Source organism: Hippoglossus hippoglossus, chromosome 6 (assembly GCF_009819705.1).
Source record: "Hippoglossus hippoglossus isolate fHipHip1 chromosome 6, fHipHip1.pri, whole genome shotgun sequence".
In the NCBI taxonomy this organism is placed as follows: Eukaryota; Metazoa; Chordata; class Actinopteri; order Pleuronectiformes; family Pleuronectidae; genus Hippoglossus; species Hippoglossus hippoglossus.
This window is the reverse complement of record NC_047156.1, coordinates 25,710,672-25,729,801: the sequence shown is the minus strand read 5'-3', so window position 1 is coordinate 25,729,801 and position 19,130 is coordinate 25,710,672. Positions and strand designations below refer to the sequence as shown.

Here is a 19,130-nt window from a genome sequence, read left to right as displayed (position 1 = left end):
ATTTGCATTTGTTTGATTTCCAGCAGCAGTGCACGGTGCCTCTTTGTGCAACAATAGAGACACAAATAAATTAAGATCCATCCTTCCTGGCAGAGATTATTTATCTCCCTACTCAAGCTGTCTGAACTTCGAAAACACAGCTTCAACTTATTCATTGCAATTCCCATACCCGTCGCCCACTGCCTTGACAGTAAAGATTACAGTCTGCTGTATGCCTGTGCATGGTTCTGTTAAATATCACTCTCATATTGCAGCTAATAAAGGATTTGTTTAGCCTACTTTGGTGAGCAGATGCCAGATGAATCATTGTAATATATTGCACGCCTATAGCTATAACCCCACTGCTAATCCTTCTGCAGAAAATCAATTTTTCACATTGGCTTCGACTGCCCTTAGGAAGACAAATCACAAAAGTAGTCAAAGCAGCGATCAGAATCAAACAGACTGGAAGAAGATGGAACAGAGTGGAATGCCTCGTGTACAATCTGTAACAAGTTGCTGCCAGAATGACAACGGGCCATTTTACTCTCATCAGCCTCTTGAAAAGACAAACAGGATATGATTAGGATGATTAAGATGAACAGAGACAAAAGGCCAATGGGGTGAACATGGCTGGAGATAATGAAAGGATTAGGGGGGATTCACTTATTCCTTTATTAATTAGCTGGTATATGCAGGTTTTTAATAAAAATTAAAAATTAGGTTAATGTTCACCCTAACTATGAACAACAGGTTACTGTTCACCCTAACTATGAACAACAGGTTACTGTTCACCCTAACTATGAACAACAGGTTACTGTTAACCTTAACTATGAACAACAGGTTATTGTTAACCCTAACTATAAACAACAGGTTATTGTTAACCCTAACCCTAGCTATAAACAACAGGTTACTGTTAACCCTAACTATGAACAACAGGTTATTGTTAACCCTAACTATAAACAACAGGTTACTGTTAACCCTAACTATAAACAACAGGTTATTGTTAACCCTAACCCTAGCTATAAACAACAGGTTATTGTTAACCCTAACTATAAACAACAGGTTACTGTTAACCCTAACTATAAACAACAGGTTATTGTTAACCCTAACCCTAGCTATAAACAACAGGTTATTGTTAACCCTAACCCTAGCTATAAACAACAGGTTATTGTTAACCCTAACTATAAACAACAGGTTATTGTTAACCCTAACCCTAGCTATAAACAACAGGTTATTGTTAACCCTAACTATAAACAACAGGATACTGATAACCCTAACTATAAACAACAGGATACTGATAACCCTAACTATAAACAACAGGTTATTGTTAACCCTAACCCTAACTATAAACAACAGGTTACTGATAACCCTAACTATAAACAACAGGTTATTGTTAACCCTAACCCTAAGTATAAACAACAGGTTACTGATAACCCTAACTATAAACAACAGGTTATTGTTAACCCTAACCCTAACTATAAACAACAGGTTACTGATAACCCTAACTATAAACAACAGGTTACTGATAACCCTAACTATAAACAACAGGTTATTGTTAACCCTAACTATAAACAACAGGTTACTGATAACCCTAACTATAAACAACAGGTTATTGTTAACCCTAACTATAAACAACAGGTTACTGATAACCCTAACTATAAACAACAGGTTACTGATAACCCTAACTATAAACAACAGGTTATTGTTAACCCTAACTATAAACAACAGGTTACTGATAACCCTAACTATAAACAACAGGTTACTGATAACCCTAACTATAAACAACAGGTTACTGATAACCCTAACTATAAACAACAGGTTATTGTTAACCCTAACCCTAACTATAAACAACAGGTTACTGTTAACCCTAACTATAAACAACAGGTTATTGTTAACCCTAACCCTAACTATAAACAACAGGATACTGATAACCCTAACTATAAACAACAGGTTATTGTTAACCCTAACCCTAACTATAAACAACAGGATACTGATAACCCTAACTATAAACAACAGGTTATTGTTAACCCTAACCCTAACTATAAACAACAGGTTACTGTTCACCCTAACTATAAACAACAGGTTGACTTGTACAGGTGCAATGAGTGGAAAACGTCACTTATGGTGAGATAGTCAGGTGCGGCGAGAAAAAAAACAACCTTTAGCAAAAGAGAGAGAAGGATCTGCAGTGAGCAGATGAGCACTGACCCAATCTGACCCACTTTTCCCTGATTTATGGTTTATGGTCCCTCAGCAGACACAGCTTTGTTCTGGGGGGCCATAAATCTCCCGCACCTCAGAGCCGATCAGCTGACCCTCCAATCCTGGCAGCCGGCCCCTCACGCACAGCCCCGTCCGCCGGCTGCAGGCGAGCTCTCAACACAAAGCAGAAATCACCCGAGCCACAAGCGCAGACCAGTTAATCACAGCGAGCAGACAATGGTATGAAATAGAGCCAAGTGAGCCGGGCAGGCGATTCATCGCAATCGCTAAAGCACTCAAACAGGACAGCTGAGGTTTACCTGTTTGGTAACCTCTGCTCTGAGCGCGGGGGGAAAGCTTTTTCCTGAAAAGTGAAATGAAGTTCTCACTGTTTGAAATAAGCCAGCAGGAGTTCGCGTAAGGAAGACAGAGCTGAAATGGAAACACAAACATGACACAATGACACAGTTTTGTATGTATGCCTCCTGACATCTTCGAAAGGGCTACATGTCGTAATAATTATGAGACACATTAATTGATGTGATGAACGGAGCAGCAGCAACTGGTGAGAGGGTTAAGAAGTTGTATCATCAAAGAGGTAAACATTGCGCACCCGGCTCAGCAGGTACACTGCTGCAGGAGGGAGAGCACTGTGTGTCTGCGATGAGTTATTTCTTCTGGATCAGACATGGTAACATGTCCCACTGTCAGTGGCAGGAGAAAGATGGAAGAGAAAAAACAGAGGACAGTGCTCGATAGGGACGGAGTGGTGGTGGTGGTGGGGTTTGATTTGAAAGGGAGGAGAGAAGCAGCATGAGAGATGGAGGCTGCCATAGAGGAGTCAGATATTACTCCACTAAGACATCGGCTTGGAAAATAAACACACATAGGAGCAGCGTGCAGAGAGCAGGAATCCAAGTGGAGGAGGGAAGCGTCACCGATCACAGAAGCAGCACCTTCATGAAAAAAAAAAAATTAAAACCCAGCACACTCACCTGCCCAAAGCATTTAAACACATCTCTGCGCTCAGTCCCTGTTACTGTGTGTGTGTTGTGCGGGAGCTCTGCGAACGCCACCAGTCTAAGTGATCTCCATGCCTCTTGTCTCTCAGTAAACTGGAGATAAATGGTCACTGTAAAGGCAGTGAGTGAGTGAGTGAGTGAGTGAGTGAGTGAGTACAGCCCAGCAACGAGCCGTTTCTTTTTCTGTGATCCCACTCCTGCGCATGGATGTTCTTTTTCCTCTCTCTCTCTCTTCCCCCTCCTTTTCACTCTCTCGTTTGTTCGCCTATACTCTCTCAAGAGCACCCCCCCCCCCACACACACACACACACACATACACACACACCTGCCCCCCACAAATCCTACCCCCCCTACCCCCCCTATCCCCCCCCAAGCACATTTCTCCTTGCCACTAACAGTCTCTGCAAATGCTGGTTTCTCATTGGTCCTTTCATCCACTTTCCGGTTTCCCTATCTTAAAGGAACAACGTATACACCCCCCCCCCCACCCTCTTTCCTCAACTGCGGCTCAAAAAGTGTGTGTACTGTTGTAAACTAATTACATTTTAGGGTCGGAGCAGCACAAGCCTCCATAATTTATGAGCTCAATTAAAGAGGCGACGACAGATGTGTACCTGAAGAGCTAGACCTCAGGAAGCAGCAGAATTAGATTCTCTTGGAGATGCTGATGTGTGTGTGTGTGTGTGTGTGTGGAGGGGGGGGGGGTCTGACATTCATTGATCTCACCGGGGGACTGAGGAAATGCGACAGTGTCAACAGGTCTCTGGTCGACGCACGTGGCCTGTGACTGGCATAAATGGGGAGGTCATATTTTTGTCTTCAAAAGAGACGAGTAAGCAAGTTAAATAGAGCAGAGATCCGGCCAAAAGCTCTCGTACCAAGGTGATCTATCACCATGAAAATACTTTAATAAAAGTAATGCTTCTGTTTTGGCTTGAGAACGAGCCCAGTGAGGCTTTAAATGTCTAAGTCTGGATCTTTAAAACAACCTTCCAACCCTTGAATATTCACCTTTTCTTGCTGCAGTTACAGCAGTGGAGACACTTTACTGCTTCATTATAATTAGTTCCTTCACGTGTAACCATATAACATGAGTAAAGACCTCTCCTATGCTGCCATGTAACTCTGCCATGCATTGGTGGGTTTTACAGCCAGCTCCTGGATGATACAAGCAACAGTAAGTGCCAACAGTAATCTTTGGTATCATCAAGTTTTACATCCTGAGGCAGAGCAGCTGAGAACGAGTTGGTACCTGTTTTATTCTTTTTCAAATCCGTCACTGACTTTGAAACCTCGCTGAGTAGTGACGCAGGGTCCAGTTCTTTGAGCTAACTCAGACAGACAGAGAGTAATGAGTTGATTTACTTCTGTAGGAGGCTTGTCACAGAGGGAGGTACAAATCCCCACATACTGCGCTCCAGCCAGTACCACAGTCTTTTCCTCCACATCGACCCAGCAGTCAAAAACAGAGAGCATGGGCCTCGCCACAGACACACAGCACTATGTATAATAGATGAGACAAAACAAAACTGTGAAGGGATCAAATCTAACGTCCTCTCAGGGAGCAACACACATTATGAATTCAGCTCTATTTTAGCAAACACTTCACATGAGAATTATGAACAGGTGTTTGGTCAGTGTATTGGAAATAACTATATTTTTACACTTTTGTGCATATATATTATGACTAATATCCACAACACTGCTGTGCATACTCTTAAGTCCAAGTATAGAAAATGCAAGTGGCTATGAATATTAAAAGTAACAGGCATGCATAGAGTTCAACAGCGTTGTTCTGAAGGAAAATTTCAATTCCATTTTTCCGATTAGAGATTTTGATTATCAGCCATATTATTGCAACAACCCAATGTAGACTTACAAGCTAAGATATTGAGGAACAATGTTATTGGCTCCTGTAGAGGCCACAAGTCTGTATGAAATCAACTGCATTCCAAGAAAGCATGTTTTATTTCCAATGTCAAATAGAAGTACTACACTACCCACAATCCTCAGGTGTAGTAGCAACATCTCTGGTGGAGCTCGCTGTTACCATATATATTATACATTATGTAAAACACTATATGTATACATACGAGATACAAACTACAATATATTGCAACAATATTTTAACAAACGCGTTCAAATTCAAGAAGTGCTGGAAGTCATTGGAAAGGGATGGTTCTCAATGGTTTATGGCATGTGTAGTTCCTTTACTCTTAAAATAATTATGTACACAGTCACAACCATTATCTTTTGTTAAATCTTCCTGTATTATTTTCATCCACATCAAATGTTTTATGGTCACGATTCATCTCGTAGCTGGTTGACCTGGTTCCAGGCTTAAAACTGTGTTTCTAACGATTTTCTGAAACGTCAATGGAGAAAATTAATGGGAAATTTACTTCCAGAACCACAGCTGGGCGGCCACTGTCACACACTCTAACAGTATCACTTTAGGTAAACCTTGAACTTTTGAATAAATTACTAAAATGTCATTGTTCATCATCTGAGAGTTGAAAGCTTAAAAGCATAAAACTATTAAAACTAAACCATTTAACCATTCTAAAACAGCTCAGAAAATGTCACCAGCTTGAAAATCATTTTTCTCCGTATGGATAATAATAGATAATTTGGAGATGTTGGTCACAATAGTTAGTTACTATTCATGTATAAACTTTTCAGACAGTCACAAAATGATTCCGTACTTTAAGTACTCTCAGATGTTTTTTGAGACCAGGCTCCCGACAGCCAGAGAATCAGCACCTGTACGTATTGTCTGAGCACCTGTGTCGCCTGAAATCCCTGTGATAAATCGCTGACGACAATGAGCAGCTTCCGTCGCAGGTGCATCATTTGAATTACTGTCCCAAGGTGCCTTGAACAAATGCTGACTTTTGGAATTTGTCCTTTTGTCGATCTAAGTTTTCAGTGAGGTAATTTTAAGGAGCTGGATGAGAGCCTGTCACCATGGGACTGTGGAAGACAAGATATCAGCACAGACGGCCTCATATTCTGCTGCTTGGCGACGCCTTCAGAGGAACAATCACAGACCTTCTTTTCATGAAATCTCTGCTGCTCTACATTTACCACCTGCATATTCTAGAGGGATTTGTGTATGAGATTATGAGGAGAATGAGCCACCCTATAACTCCAACCTATTCTGGACAATCTCCACTGTTACATCTGATCTTGTGAAGCAACATTTCAAAGACAAAGCAAAGATATATGTGTAAAGTGTTGACTTTTCTTTAGTTTCTGAGCAGCGGCTTGAGAAAATGAAACTCCTTTGTTATAATAAATAAATAAATAAATCCGTCAGGCAGGCAGCCTCAGTCGCCTTCAGGTCCTCATCTGTAATGTCAACCTCAGCACAGCTCCTCTCGCTGATCAAAGCTGCTCCATGCCTTCATCAACAGCTGGTGTGAATGGGAAAAAAAGGGATCTCAATATGGCATGGTTATGCAACCTTTTTCAACCAGCCCTCCACCCCATTCTCCAAACAAGCATGGCTTGCCTTTAGTCTCTATTTCAATGTCATTGATGCATATTTCATAAGGGAATCCACTGTCTTCCTTTGATTCTTTGGCACTTTGGTGCTGCTGTCTAGCAATCCATTAGCTCCCATTATCTGCTCTACATACCTAATTAAAGACAACAAGGCGACCCTTACAACTCGGTGTTGCGCTTTATATAATGGCTCAGCCCTCCTCGCATATATAAGTTCCCAGGTTTGACAAAAAGTACAATAACGACGACTCAGACTGAGAGAACCATTAATCGTTAGTCTGTCGTAATAGTCTGTAAAGCTGTAATAGTCTGTAAATGCCACAAACGCATCTCTTCCGACTACACCTTAGCAGATGCAGAAGAAGATGATGGCACTTTTATAGTTTGGCTTTTTTTTTATCTAATGTACTAACATGATTCTTGCTGTTCTGGGTTTATCCCCTCATGGTTGAATGCACCTATTGGAAGTCGCTTTGGATAACAGCGTCAGCTAAAGGATATGTAGTGTAATGTGTAATTCCCAAAACGGGCTGGGCGATATGGTCATTATATCAAAAAAAATGTTTCATGTCAGTTGGGAAAGATAATTATCATGATATATGGCACATTTTTAGACTAGCCTATTTTAAGGGGTGAAGATTTTGGTTTTAATCTCTTCTTTATTGGCAGAGAATGGCAAACACTTGATAGGTAGATCAATTATTATTATAGCGTTATTCTTCCTCACTGTGCTTTATGCATAGGCATTATATCAATATATTTTGGACTTTAATCAAAATTATATTACCTTAATTAGTGATGTTGTTTTATTGCCGAGCATTCATTTCTAATGTGATGTCTGGATATTTGTTGTTTTGACCTTCAGTCCAAAGTTCAAATATGTTCAGTTTACATTGACATGCACCTATTGATATGAAATACATATGTATTACTTGAATAAAAGACTCAATTGCCTGCACATCAAATTGGATGTTCACATTTTTTGTCAATTAATTCATCAATGAATCAACTTATAATGTGACTGCTATAAACATGGCACAGCTTCAGCCTTCAATCAGTTTATGGAGCATATGAAGTGGATCAGTCATAATTCAGATTTAAACAAATGAAATAAAATACTAAATAATGAATTTAAAATAAGTAGTAACATGCATGATATCAGTCAGCCACACAGTTTTTAGTGCCACTGAAATCATGGCCCTGGATCGTCCACTGTGCAAGATACAGGTTTGGTATCAGGAGAGTGTTTTTGGTGTTCTGTAAAACTTCTGTCTCCACACCAACACAACTGACATCAAAGGAATTTCACTTGTTCTTCGAAAGTGCAAACTAACTTTAAAAATGACATTTTGAAAAGTCAGCTACTGTTAAAGGGAGTATTTCTGTGCCACAAAAATTTTCAAATTAACCATCACCATTGACTCCATTGTGTTGGATCAAGAAATTTCAATGGGTATGTAAAAACTTCAACACACACACACACACATACACACGCATACACACAAACTATCTACATTTGTAGAAACCCCTAGAAAAAATGTATATTAACTATGAGCGCACTGGCCCTTTAGTTCTAGCAGTGCATGCTGTGCTATAACATCGCCGAACGACACAGCAGTGTTACATAATTGATTAATGAATGTAATCCATACAAAATGATAAAACCATTAGAACAGACGTTTGTTTTTGTGGATGGGAAACTTGACAGTAAATGGTACGAGTGCAGCCCCTTCTTTGATACTAATGGGCAGAAAGTCACATTATGCTAAATGAGCATCAGAGGGGGTGACGCTGAGGGAAAATGGCCACAGACACAGAAGATGAAGCAGGCAGAGCACACTTCAGTGAGTTTAAGATCATTCCACTTCAAAACACGAGGAGACTTAACGCTGCTGCTGTATAGGCAACTTCTTCCCTGTAATGAAGAGCAGTTTGCAAAGCTGAGTGTTTTTATTGCAACCCCTTTTTTGGTTCAGTGCTGTGACACAACAGCTTCCTATTTTCCTCTATTTACTGCGGCGAAAGAATTATTTATATGCTCGCAAAATGACCCCACCTGTTCCTCACTGTATCAAGTTTCATTGAGTAGTGGAAGGTAACATTCTGGTATATTTAACAGTATAAATAGTACAATGTGATATTGTTCTGTGTATTCTCTGACCAACTGTCCAAAAGCAAAAACTACTAAATTGGTCATTACTGTGCATTGCCCACTACCATTACTGCCTGACTTATTTGGGTGACATGGTGGTAGAGAGGTGAGCACTGTTGCCTCGGAGCAAGAAGGTTCCTGGTTTGAATCTGCCATCTTTCTGTCAGACAGGAACTCTGGGTTATTCCTCGGTCAAAGTCAAACGACATACAGGTTAGGTTATGTGGTGAATCTAAATTCTGCACAGGTGTGAATGTGAGCATGAATGGTTTGTCTCTATGCGTCGGCCCTGTCATGGACTGGTGACTTCACTCAACGTCAGCTGGGATTGGCTCCAGACCCCCCGCGACCCTCAAAGGGCAAGTGCTACGGCTAATGGATGGATGGATGGATGGATTCTTCCCCAGGTCACAAACATATTAAATTGTCTTTATACCCTGTGGTGCACGAGAGGTCAAGCCTTTTGTTAGACATTACTTCCACAACGTGCTTCAGCTAAGATACTTTAAAACTCAAAACTGGAGAACTATATATTTTGTTTGCGTAATATAGACAGTTTTTTTTATTTGTTAGCATACATAATTTCAATCCACAAATCGGATGATTCTTCTAGAAATGTTCAGCTTAAGTGGGACCACTTTGGATCAAAACGTTGCATGTACAGTTTGGATGTGTATCATAGTGTGCTGGCTTTATTTATTCATGTGTTTGAATATACGTTTCTTCAAGTATTTAAAATCTTAGAAAAACAACAATTTCTGGCATTCATAAAATCCTCCAACGACAGATTTACCAACTGAAAGTCACAAAGGTAATACAAACAGCCAGGGTAAAAGCACTCTAAGGTTTAACCTGACATGACAGTCGACTGAACATAGAATGATAATCTTCTTCAGGGGATAGTTCATCCAAAAATGAAAATTCACTCATTATCTACTCACCTAGCTAACAGCTAACTGCTGTTTTCTCTCATCTGTCCATCAGTCTGGAGAAGAGTCCAGAAGTCACATGATCAGGAAACAGGAAGTCAAACTTAAGAAAGTTTGTGGAGCCGTGTTACTGAAGTTTTATTTGACCTTCCTTTTTAACAAATAATAACAAAGATGTGCACTGGCCGACGTGTGCCGACCTGCTGCGTAACTGTAATCTTTTAGTACACAGAAACAGATGCAGATAGCTGTTTCTGCCGATGGAGCCGTGTTTTAATGGGCAAAATGGCTCCAATCTTACAAACAATGACTGTAAATAAAGATGGGTGACCCCCCCCTCCCCCTTTTTCTACATCTATTCTTGCCAATCAATAGATATGTCATTACAAAATATAAATATATTATTTCGAATGCATAAATATTGACATAGAATATTACAACGCAGCAGTATCTGCTACAGTGATCTCAGCCATGTCATTGCGGTCACAGGTCTGGCTTAATTGAGGTAACCTGAAGTGTACATATGCACAGCTTGATACATCTGTGGGGGTTGGGTTCTGTGGGAAAATTATAAATACTATAGCCAATCAATAAAGTGCATTGCCTGAGGATTGGTATTACACATTACTGTAAGATATATAAACACATTTTTACAGGTGAACAAACACTGTTCTTCATTCAGTAAAACAAACCAATGTTCTTAAATGTTATATCTCTTCACAGAAGAAGGGAAGAATTTGATTAAAATCAAAAACCATTGGTGAAGTAACAGTTTTTAATGCTTGAGAGAAATGTCTTCTTATACTGACATTGTATCCAGGTTTGATCCCGGGCTCTGCTCAATTAACTTCATATTATTCATGGCGGCACGGAAACTACAACCCAGTGCTAAGATATGGACGTGTAAATGGAATGAGATGATTAACTTATTGTGCTGGATTACTGCAAAAGCACTACAGAACCATAGGAATGTAAGAACTAAATTACAGTGCCAATGAAACACTATATTAAATTAGGTGATAAAAGATAATAAACATGATACGTGCAGGTATTTACATTTCAGGCTGTTGGCCCAACGTCTCTGTGGATGTGAGGGATCATCTTGCATTTTAACGTAACCCTGTATTATATTTTATAGCATTGGCCTTTGGTGATGTATACATTTAAATGTGCATTAAAATGATTTAATAATTATTTGGAACGTACGTTTAACAGTATTTAAAATTGTAAGTAATAGCTTTATAATTTGATTTTATAACGTTGATCAACTCGGATCTGCGCCAAATTGCAAACATTCATAAATATCAGTCCCCTACTTGTATCAGACTTTTTTCGTCAACATCCATGAATTCTTCTGATAAATCAATGAGTGTGTTTCCGAACTCTTTCAAAAGTTATAAAGAAAGTGAAAAAGTAGATCCACCCCTTGATGCGGATGTGCATCAAAATGAAATGTAACATGACTCATACCACATCCTTCCACCAAGTTTCACTGTAAATCATCCTGTAGTTTTTGCAAAGTCCTGATAAAAAACAGACAGACGGACAAATGTAGACAAAAACATAACCTCCTTGGTGGAGGTAACAAACAACAAGAACTTTTCTAAGTAAGAATCTTGCTCTCCATTAGAACAGAATGAGTATAGCTTGGCTGCTATTGGAATCGGAACAAATTTACATCTTATTTATAGTGATGCACCTTAAATAGTAGATCGTTTAATTAAGTGAAAATGGAGCTGAAATTGGAAGAAAATAGATCAATCTATTAAATAACTGAATTATGAATAAATGATGAGTCTCTGTTGATTTCTCAGGATCAATTGAGTTAAATGAAATAAATTCAGGAATAACTCAATAACAGATGCTTCCATTCAAAGTAAACTCAGTTATAAGATGCTGGGTGATTCTGTCTTCCTGAAGTAGGAGAAACCCCAATGTGGAGCATACGGTGCTGAATATTATACCCAGACCCCTCCTCTCTCCTCGCTTAATAAACATGGTATTCAAGCTTTGCATCACGCTGCTCACTGAACCAGCTAAGCACTTGACGGCAACATCAATGCATCTGACTGTGTGAATATACAGTCTGGATTTATGCCTGGAGTGTTTCAGCTCCTTCCTCTGCTAATCTTGGCATCGGTGCTAAGCATGGTGTAAGTACGGTTCATTCTTTCACCCATTCAGCCAGGCAGGAAGTCAGTAAGTGGCGGTTCAGTCAGCGCTGGCATTAAGATTCGTCTTCACGGCGGCTGAACATGGACCCGAGCTCAGATCCACTATCACTGAAGCAGCCTTCGTTCCCTGACGCTTACGCCTCACATCCTCAGTGTCACAGCAGTGTCAGTGGCCACCCAATACATTCCGGCTGCCGAGGCATTCGTGACCTGAGTCACCTCGGATAATAAACATGGCAAGACACGGGGGGGGGGGGGGGGGGGGGGGGGGGGGGGGGGGGGGGGGGGGGGTGGGAGTACGGTCAACAGGGCAGAGCGACAGATATTTGTAGCATTAGTCTTAAGCTTCCCCAGCAGTCTGCCCAGACTACCTGAAGAGTTGATGATTTAATCATCAGTGTCTCTCGAGAGCTTTAGGTTCAGAGCATCTCTACACTGCAAGTAATATCTGGCCTGGAAAAGAACAATCAGTGAGATCATGGTTATTACCTCTCACATATGAATCCCTCCCAACTCTCACTCCCTGCCAGAGACAGGCCGAACCAATCCAACCACTTATCTACAATGGGGTGGGTCTACTTTGATGACTGATGGAGGAGGGTAGCGAACCAAGCTGGCGGCAGCCGATATGGAAAGGTCTACTGAATCCACCATTGGAACTCGCATTGAATGACCTGGACTGCATCTGCAGTGTTTGTTGCTCTTTGGATCTATTTGCTAACTCCGAACTGCTCTAGTTATGTCATTTAAATCAATTTGAGTCTATATTCTATTTTTTCGATAAACAGCTAAAAATAATATTGTACTTAGAATATATTTTCAATTTAACCTGTTAAACAGTTTCCATTTTATTAGGTTCAAACTGGGTCTTCATATGAAGTTATAAACCTCAAAAATTAAGTTGAGCGATAAATACGATTTCTGAAGAAATTAGAAGCATGAATGTTTTTCCTCAGATAGACAGTCTCATCTCGTTTCTGCTTTAACTGCAACAGAAATAAGCCTGCATGTGATTCCATTCAAAAAGTATAAAGGATTAGAGGTTTTTTGTGGGTTTACGTTCCGCCTAAGCACGCAAGGGTCAATAGAAGCTTCCTCTTCCTTTAAAGAAAAATGACTTATTTAAATTACTTGTACAGTGTGAATGAAAGGGAAAGCATGAGTCATTTCATTTAGCAGTCGAGTCATTTTGTAGCAGGGAAATAAAGTGTGCAGCCCTTCTGCTTTCAAACTCAGACTCAGCTGCACAGCACAGCACAAACAATCATGTCCGGGCTGAGCAAAAAATACTGCACATGGACAGAGTAGATGAGATTCTGCTCAAGTGCCAATGTCCACTCCTGTCTGAGGTGGTCTGTATTTTACCACCTTTCTGATGCAGGGATATGTGAATGTGAGCAAATTACTGTTTCATCACAAACATGTGTTGAAGATAGTATAGACATGGTGACGGGAGTAAGATAAAGCCAACATGGTCTTAATTTGTTTTACCTTTTAATGCTGTCCCATAAAAACACAGTGAAAAATAAATTTTCCAAATTTTATTTTCACATCCATGTGTTAATTGTTCATCAATCATTTGCCCATCATGTGTTTTTAAAAAAATATCTCAAAATTCCACTCCTTTGTTATCCTGTACGACATGAAATATGTAACACTGTACGACATGAAAATATTATTTTTTTATTTTGACCCTGGTGACATTTTCACCATAGGCACAAAGAGCAGCTGGTAACAGGTGGCAAACTTCCTGACCACTGCAGCTGACGACTGAGAATGCATTTCCAGTAATGGGACCTTTCAGCTTGTGCGGAACGAACACAGTTGGCTGTGTCGCAGATGGAAGCCAGTGAGGGATCAGCTCCCCCTGAAAGCAACACTGGTGATGGGTTCACGAAAAGAGTTTCAGTATATTAACAGCAATTTTTTATACTCGTGCAACGATCTGAGAGAAAAAAACTGTCTCTGCACGCAAGTCACTCTTCTGTCAGGAGTGTTCTCATCAACGTTAAACTGAAAGTCTACAAATAGATTCAGTATTTATGCCAATTTAGGAGGGACAAAACAACACAGAAACCACTGAATGGACCATGGAATGATAGAATGCTGGTGTCTATTTTGTGATGTATAGCAATGTACAGATTGTGAAGTCAGGAATTTCCAGCTTCCAAATAGATTTAAGGCAAACAATGAGGAGCAGAGGCAGCCAGGAGCAGAACGCAGCACTGTTTGTTATCACACTGGTGAGCTGTCTTGCTTCCCTACTATTTTCTGGGGATAAAATCTGCTTCTTTGGAAACAGGGTGTCTAACTCAAGGCATCACCGCCGTGATACAAAATACATTTGTAAAGTGAAAAAAAATAATATCCGCACAGCGCCGAGTTCTCCACCGTTTTACTGACTCGTGTGCGTCTTTGCAATCTGTCAGTGAAAATGAATTCATACCAATTAACAGCGGTTGCACCGAGTGCTCTGGTAACAAGCTGAGGCTCATAGTGGGAGACTCGCCCCTCGGGACCCCTAATGAGCCAGCAGCCTCCTGCCAGAGGAAGGCCCGAGCTGCTGCACTTGTAATGAGCTGCTCCTTTTGCTACAGGCCTTTCACATGAGCCATGGAGCTGTCACTCGCACCGCAGGACATGAGCGGCCCCCTGGCAGATGATGCAATCTACGGCGACTTAGGACAATGCATGCCTTCGGTGGTGCGTTACTGTTTACAGTTCAGCGTCCGTGAAGTCAACTCGTGTCAGAATTTTAATTTCATGTTTTTTCTCTTGGATGGAAGAAGCTGTTTACGTTTTTAAGCGTCCACTTGAAAAGAGCTCAAAACTGTGTTTCTCCTTTTCTTTGCTGCACTACGATATGCTCAGAGGAACGGAGTGACTGAGGATGTAGGCCAAGGAGGACAGGTATGGGTTTCTGCTGTACACATGCTGTTAAATGCCATGCAACTTGAAAGCAACACATATTTTCAGTATAAGTCAACCTAGCAGCTGTGTATTCAGTGAAGAATCATTTTAATGGTTTAGTCTATAAAAAGTTTTTTAAAAATGGGGAAGAGGACATTCATAAGATCCGACCAGCCAAGGTGACATTTTCAATTACCGGTAGCTTGTTTGGTCCAAACGCCAGTCCTGAACCTGAAGCTATTTCATTTATAATTATATACAACTGAGATAACAGCAAATAACCATTCTGTATTGTGTACACTGAAAGCAATGCTGCTATTTTCAAATTAATTTGAAATACCGTCAATGTATCAACTATTAAATTCTGTATTACTTCATAGTATAAACATATGGCGAGTTGTTTTGCCAGTATTCAGCTCTCGTAAGTCAGATGTGTGTATTCGGCTTGTATCCACTAAGCATGGGTTCTCTCTGACAAACAATGACTCCAGCTGTTTGGATTTCTTCGCTGGAGCTATAACGTGCTTCCAGATGTAGTTAAAGATCCGGACACTCTTCTCCAGTCTGACTCTGCCTCAGTGGCTGGTCTAAACAGAGATTGGATTCATGCGCTGTGATTGTGACTTATTGCATTTTTGATGTTATCAGACACGCAGCCCCACATGCTGTGACGTCTGTGCACTGAGGCCGGCTGCGATGTGCACAAAGTTAGGACCTCGGTGGCACACTGCGGAGCAGGATGGATAATAAAAAAACACACACACACACACACACCCGAGGAAGAAGAAGAAGCGTGCTGCTCCTGTTCTCCCTGTGACCACGTGGCCTCACCATGTGCGTCCTTCAGCAACAATCACATCAACTCCTCAGCAGCACACAGTGGTACTCACCTCCACATCAGCGCAGTCTACTGCAGGGGCCACATGCAGGTGTCAGCGGGGGAGTAGCTCTCTCTCTCTCTCTCTCTCTATGTCTCTTTCCTCCTGTCGGTCTCGGACTCGGACACCGGCTCCGACGCGCTCCGCGATCCCGCACGACTGCTCAGACAGGCGGGCACACGCAGTCGCCGCTGGGAAATTCTCTGCAGCGGACGGATGATGCGCCTCCTCCCCGCGGTTGTCCCCTCTCGCGATCCGCTTTGTTCCTTCCTCCTCAGCTCTCACTGAGGATTTCACGGGGCATCGCTAGCTGTCGAAATCGCTGCCATCCCCGAGGTACCGTGACTGGTTGACGCCGCGCTCCGGTCTGCTCTCTCCTCCGCCCCGCTCCTCCCGACAGCAGCAGCAGCAGGCGGGCAGGAGGGCGGTGCGATCGGATTCGTGCGCTCCAGCGGTGCGTGCGTGGCACGGACGGTCAGATCCCTGGTTCCACCTGTCATCGCAAGACGAAGTGCATCCTGTTTAAAATACAGCACGAAGACGAGGCTGGCTCAGAGGCTGTAACCCCCAAACCCAGGGGCGCTAATACGATTTTTTGGGGGGGGACCAATGTCCTGTCCAAGAAGGATGCGCTTTTGTTCAGGCCCCCTTCTGGGAGGTGATTAGTTGGGGTACAAATAAGTATTGAGGATGTTTTAGGATGCTATGAGTTTGGAAGGAAATCACTCACAAAGTCTATAAAGGGATTCGTTTAGCTGCCCGAACTTTAATGTCAAAAATCAATGCAGACCTAATAGATGTCTGGGGGAGCTTTTCTGCACCACTGAATGGGAGATAACAGGCAGAATTGACAGGAAACATCAAGACCTTGGACCAAACCCCGTCTAGACATGTTTAATCTCAGTGCGACAATATGTTGCTGATATTTTATATTCCACTTTTAAAGACAAATAAACACTTTACTGTTCATTTATTTATTTACTTTACATAGATGTTGTACTTTGCAGACTCAACCCATAAAACGTTATCAAATCTGATACCTTGTGATACATTAAATTACCTAACATAACATTAAGTAGATAGAATAGACCCCAGAATTAAAGTTCTGCTTCTACATTTCTTAATTACAATCATCTAGGCTGAATCAGCAGCTTTCTTTATATCAAACACAGGGTGATTCCGGGTAATCTGGGACATTCTTTGCAATATCGACCTCTGCGACTTATTCTGTTATCTGTTTTGCTCTAACCATACCTGAAGAAAGAATGGAGATATGATACTCAGAGGAGACATGACGCGGCTTTTAGTGTTCTTTGTGCCAAAAAATAATCTGACACAGGTCATTTAGTAATCTGGGACACTTGTTTTTAGGGTTTTAAAAGCCTTTATCACCTTGCTTTATGCATGTCAAGCTCAATATCACAATTTTTAAAAGATATAATAGATTATTCATTCGGTAATTTGCCATTGTATGGGGGCAAACTCATGGAACAAATAGTCCACCTGCTGAGGAAACTCATGTCAGCAAGGACATTTTTTACTCTGGTTTACCGGTCACTTATTAAATTCATTCTCACCTTCAACATCTCATCCTGGTACAACACCCTCACCACCAAACACAAAAGAACTAAACTCTCCCGTATAACTAATCAGGCCAGAACAATAATTGGTTCACTCCAAACTTCCCTATCTGAACTGTACACCCGGTCAGTGATCAGGGAAGCCACCCTGATCCAAGAGGAGCCATCTCAGCCCCTCCACCTAGTCCTTTCCAGTTACTGCCATCATTGCAGACGTTACCAATCCCACTGGCCAAACCTCTACAAGAAATCCTTCATTCCCTCTGCAATAACCATCCTCAACAATTTACACTGCACTTTAACCTGTTTATGACAGTTGCTGTTTCTAACAGTCCCTTCTTATTAACCTATTCTGGAATTTGGTTTAAATGTGAGCTAGGTTTTCTATTTGTTGAATGGGATCTATTGCAGAAACTAATATAAAGTAATCTTAGTGATGTGTGTGATCGAATTGTAGGAATTGTTACTTTCTTTACCCTAGAATGAGCCCTTTATATTTAAATACTTTATATTTACATTGGTAGCAGGTCCTCTCTACGGAGGCAGCCATGTTTTTTACAGGAACCCAGACAGGACAAACTAAACACCCTTTGAGTTTTTATGACAACTGAATGCTGCGACAGGTTCTCTTTCATGTTTGAAAGGGGAGGGTGAGGTGAGGGGTATTCAGCTGCAACATGACACTTCAAATGTCACTAAATTCTACACACTGAACCTTTAAATATGTACTGTGTTGTCAATTGTGAATTATGTGTGTATTGTTGAGCCCTGTCAAAAGGAGATTTTCTGTCACTTGGGATAGACCAAAAATGATCTAGCTATCTGTCAATCTATCTATCGTGCAGGTGAGAGACCCATTATCATAGATCACCCCATCTCCACATGTTTCAATTGCTGCAGACCACAGACTCTTCTGTGCTTTTTGGATCATCTATGTCCTAGAGAGCTAAGTGATTTTATGATGGTTATCAGTTTAAACAGACAGGGACAGACTGTATTTACCATTAACTCTTTTCTGACTCCAGCAGATCATATGCTACATCTCTTAAATTGTTCTTATGTACTTCAGGAAGTCCCCTAATCCATATTTCTCAATTTAGAGAACTTAAAAGCCTGCCCATGATTTCCCAAAGCATGCTGAAAAAAAATAACTCAGTGCATATTTTGTTGCTTGAATACATCACAAACATAATTTGATAACAATTAGGATATTTTTTCTTATTATGACAGATTTATATCCTTAACATTGATCTTGTCAGAAACTTGTGTCATTCATGTTGTCATGCAATTCCAAGGGGGAGCCTCTGATTGACATTGACATTGACATGCCCCTTTCAGTGACATCACCTACATGAGGTCATGTGATTTCAGTCACATGACTTCAAAGTTCTTTTGATTCTTTTCTTTTGTTTAAACAGGAAACGAACAGACTGAAGCTTTGGTGTCCTAGATTACCCAATGTTCCAGATTACCCAAATTCACCCTTCTTTTATTGTACTGCGATTTTACCTAATTCTAGTTATTATCATTTTAATGGGTGGTTATGCTTGAAATTCTACAAATAATTTTATGTATAATTTAAGTAAATTTTGCTGTTCGCACTATTTGCTGTTTGCTCACATTGCATTAATAAATGATCATATTTGAGTGACTGATTCAATACAGTCAGACCACATCCCCAACATTCTTATAACCACAAGTATTAAGGCTCAATAACCGAGAATCGAGACATTAATCACGAGAGAAAGATAAAGTGAAAATGATCAGTGTCTGCTCCTAATCAATCTAAACCAA

The 19,130-nt window shown here is 40.9% G+C and overlaps 1 protein-coding gene across 2 annotated transcripts in view; it reads right to left on the bottom strand.

Moving 5' to 3' along the window:
• mgat4c (mgat4 family member C) overlaps positions 1-16,302 on the bottom strand; it is a 112,356-nt gene extending 96,054 nt beyond the window's left edge. Inside the window, exon 1 of one of the 2 annotated variants that reach the window (XM_034588632.1) lies at positions 15,769-16,302. The gene's annotated coding sequence lies outside the window, so the exon portion shown is untranslated. Of the gene's footprint in view, positions 1-3,179; positions 3,401-15,768 lie in introns of those variants that run through there. The other variant, XM_034588633.1, reaches the window with a different exon arrangement.
• Between the last annotated feature and the right edge of the window lie 2,828 nt (positions 16,303-19,130).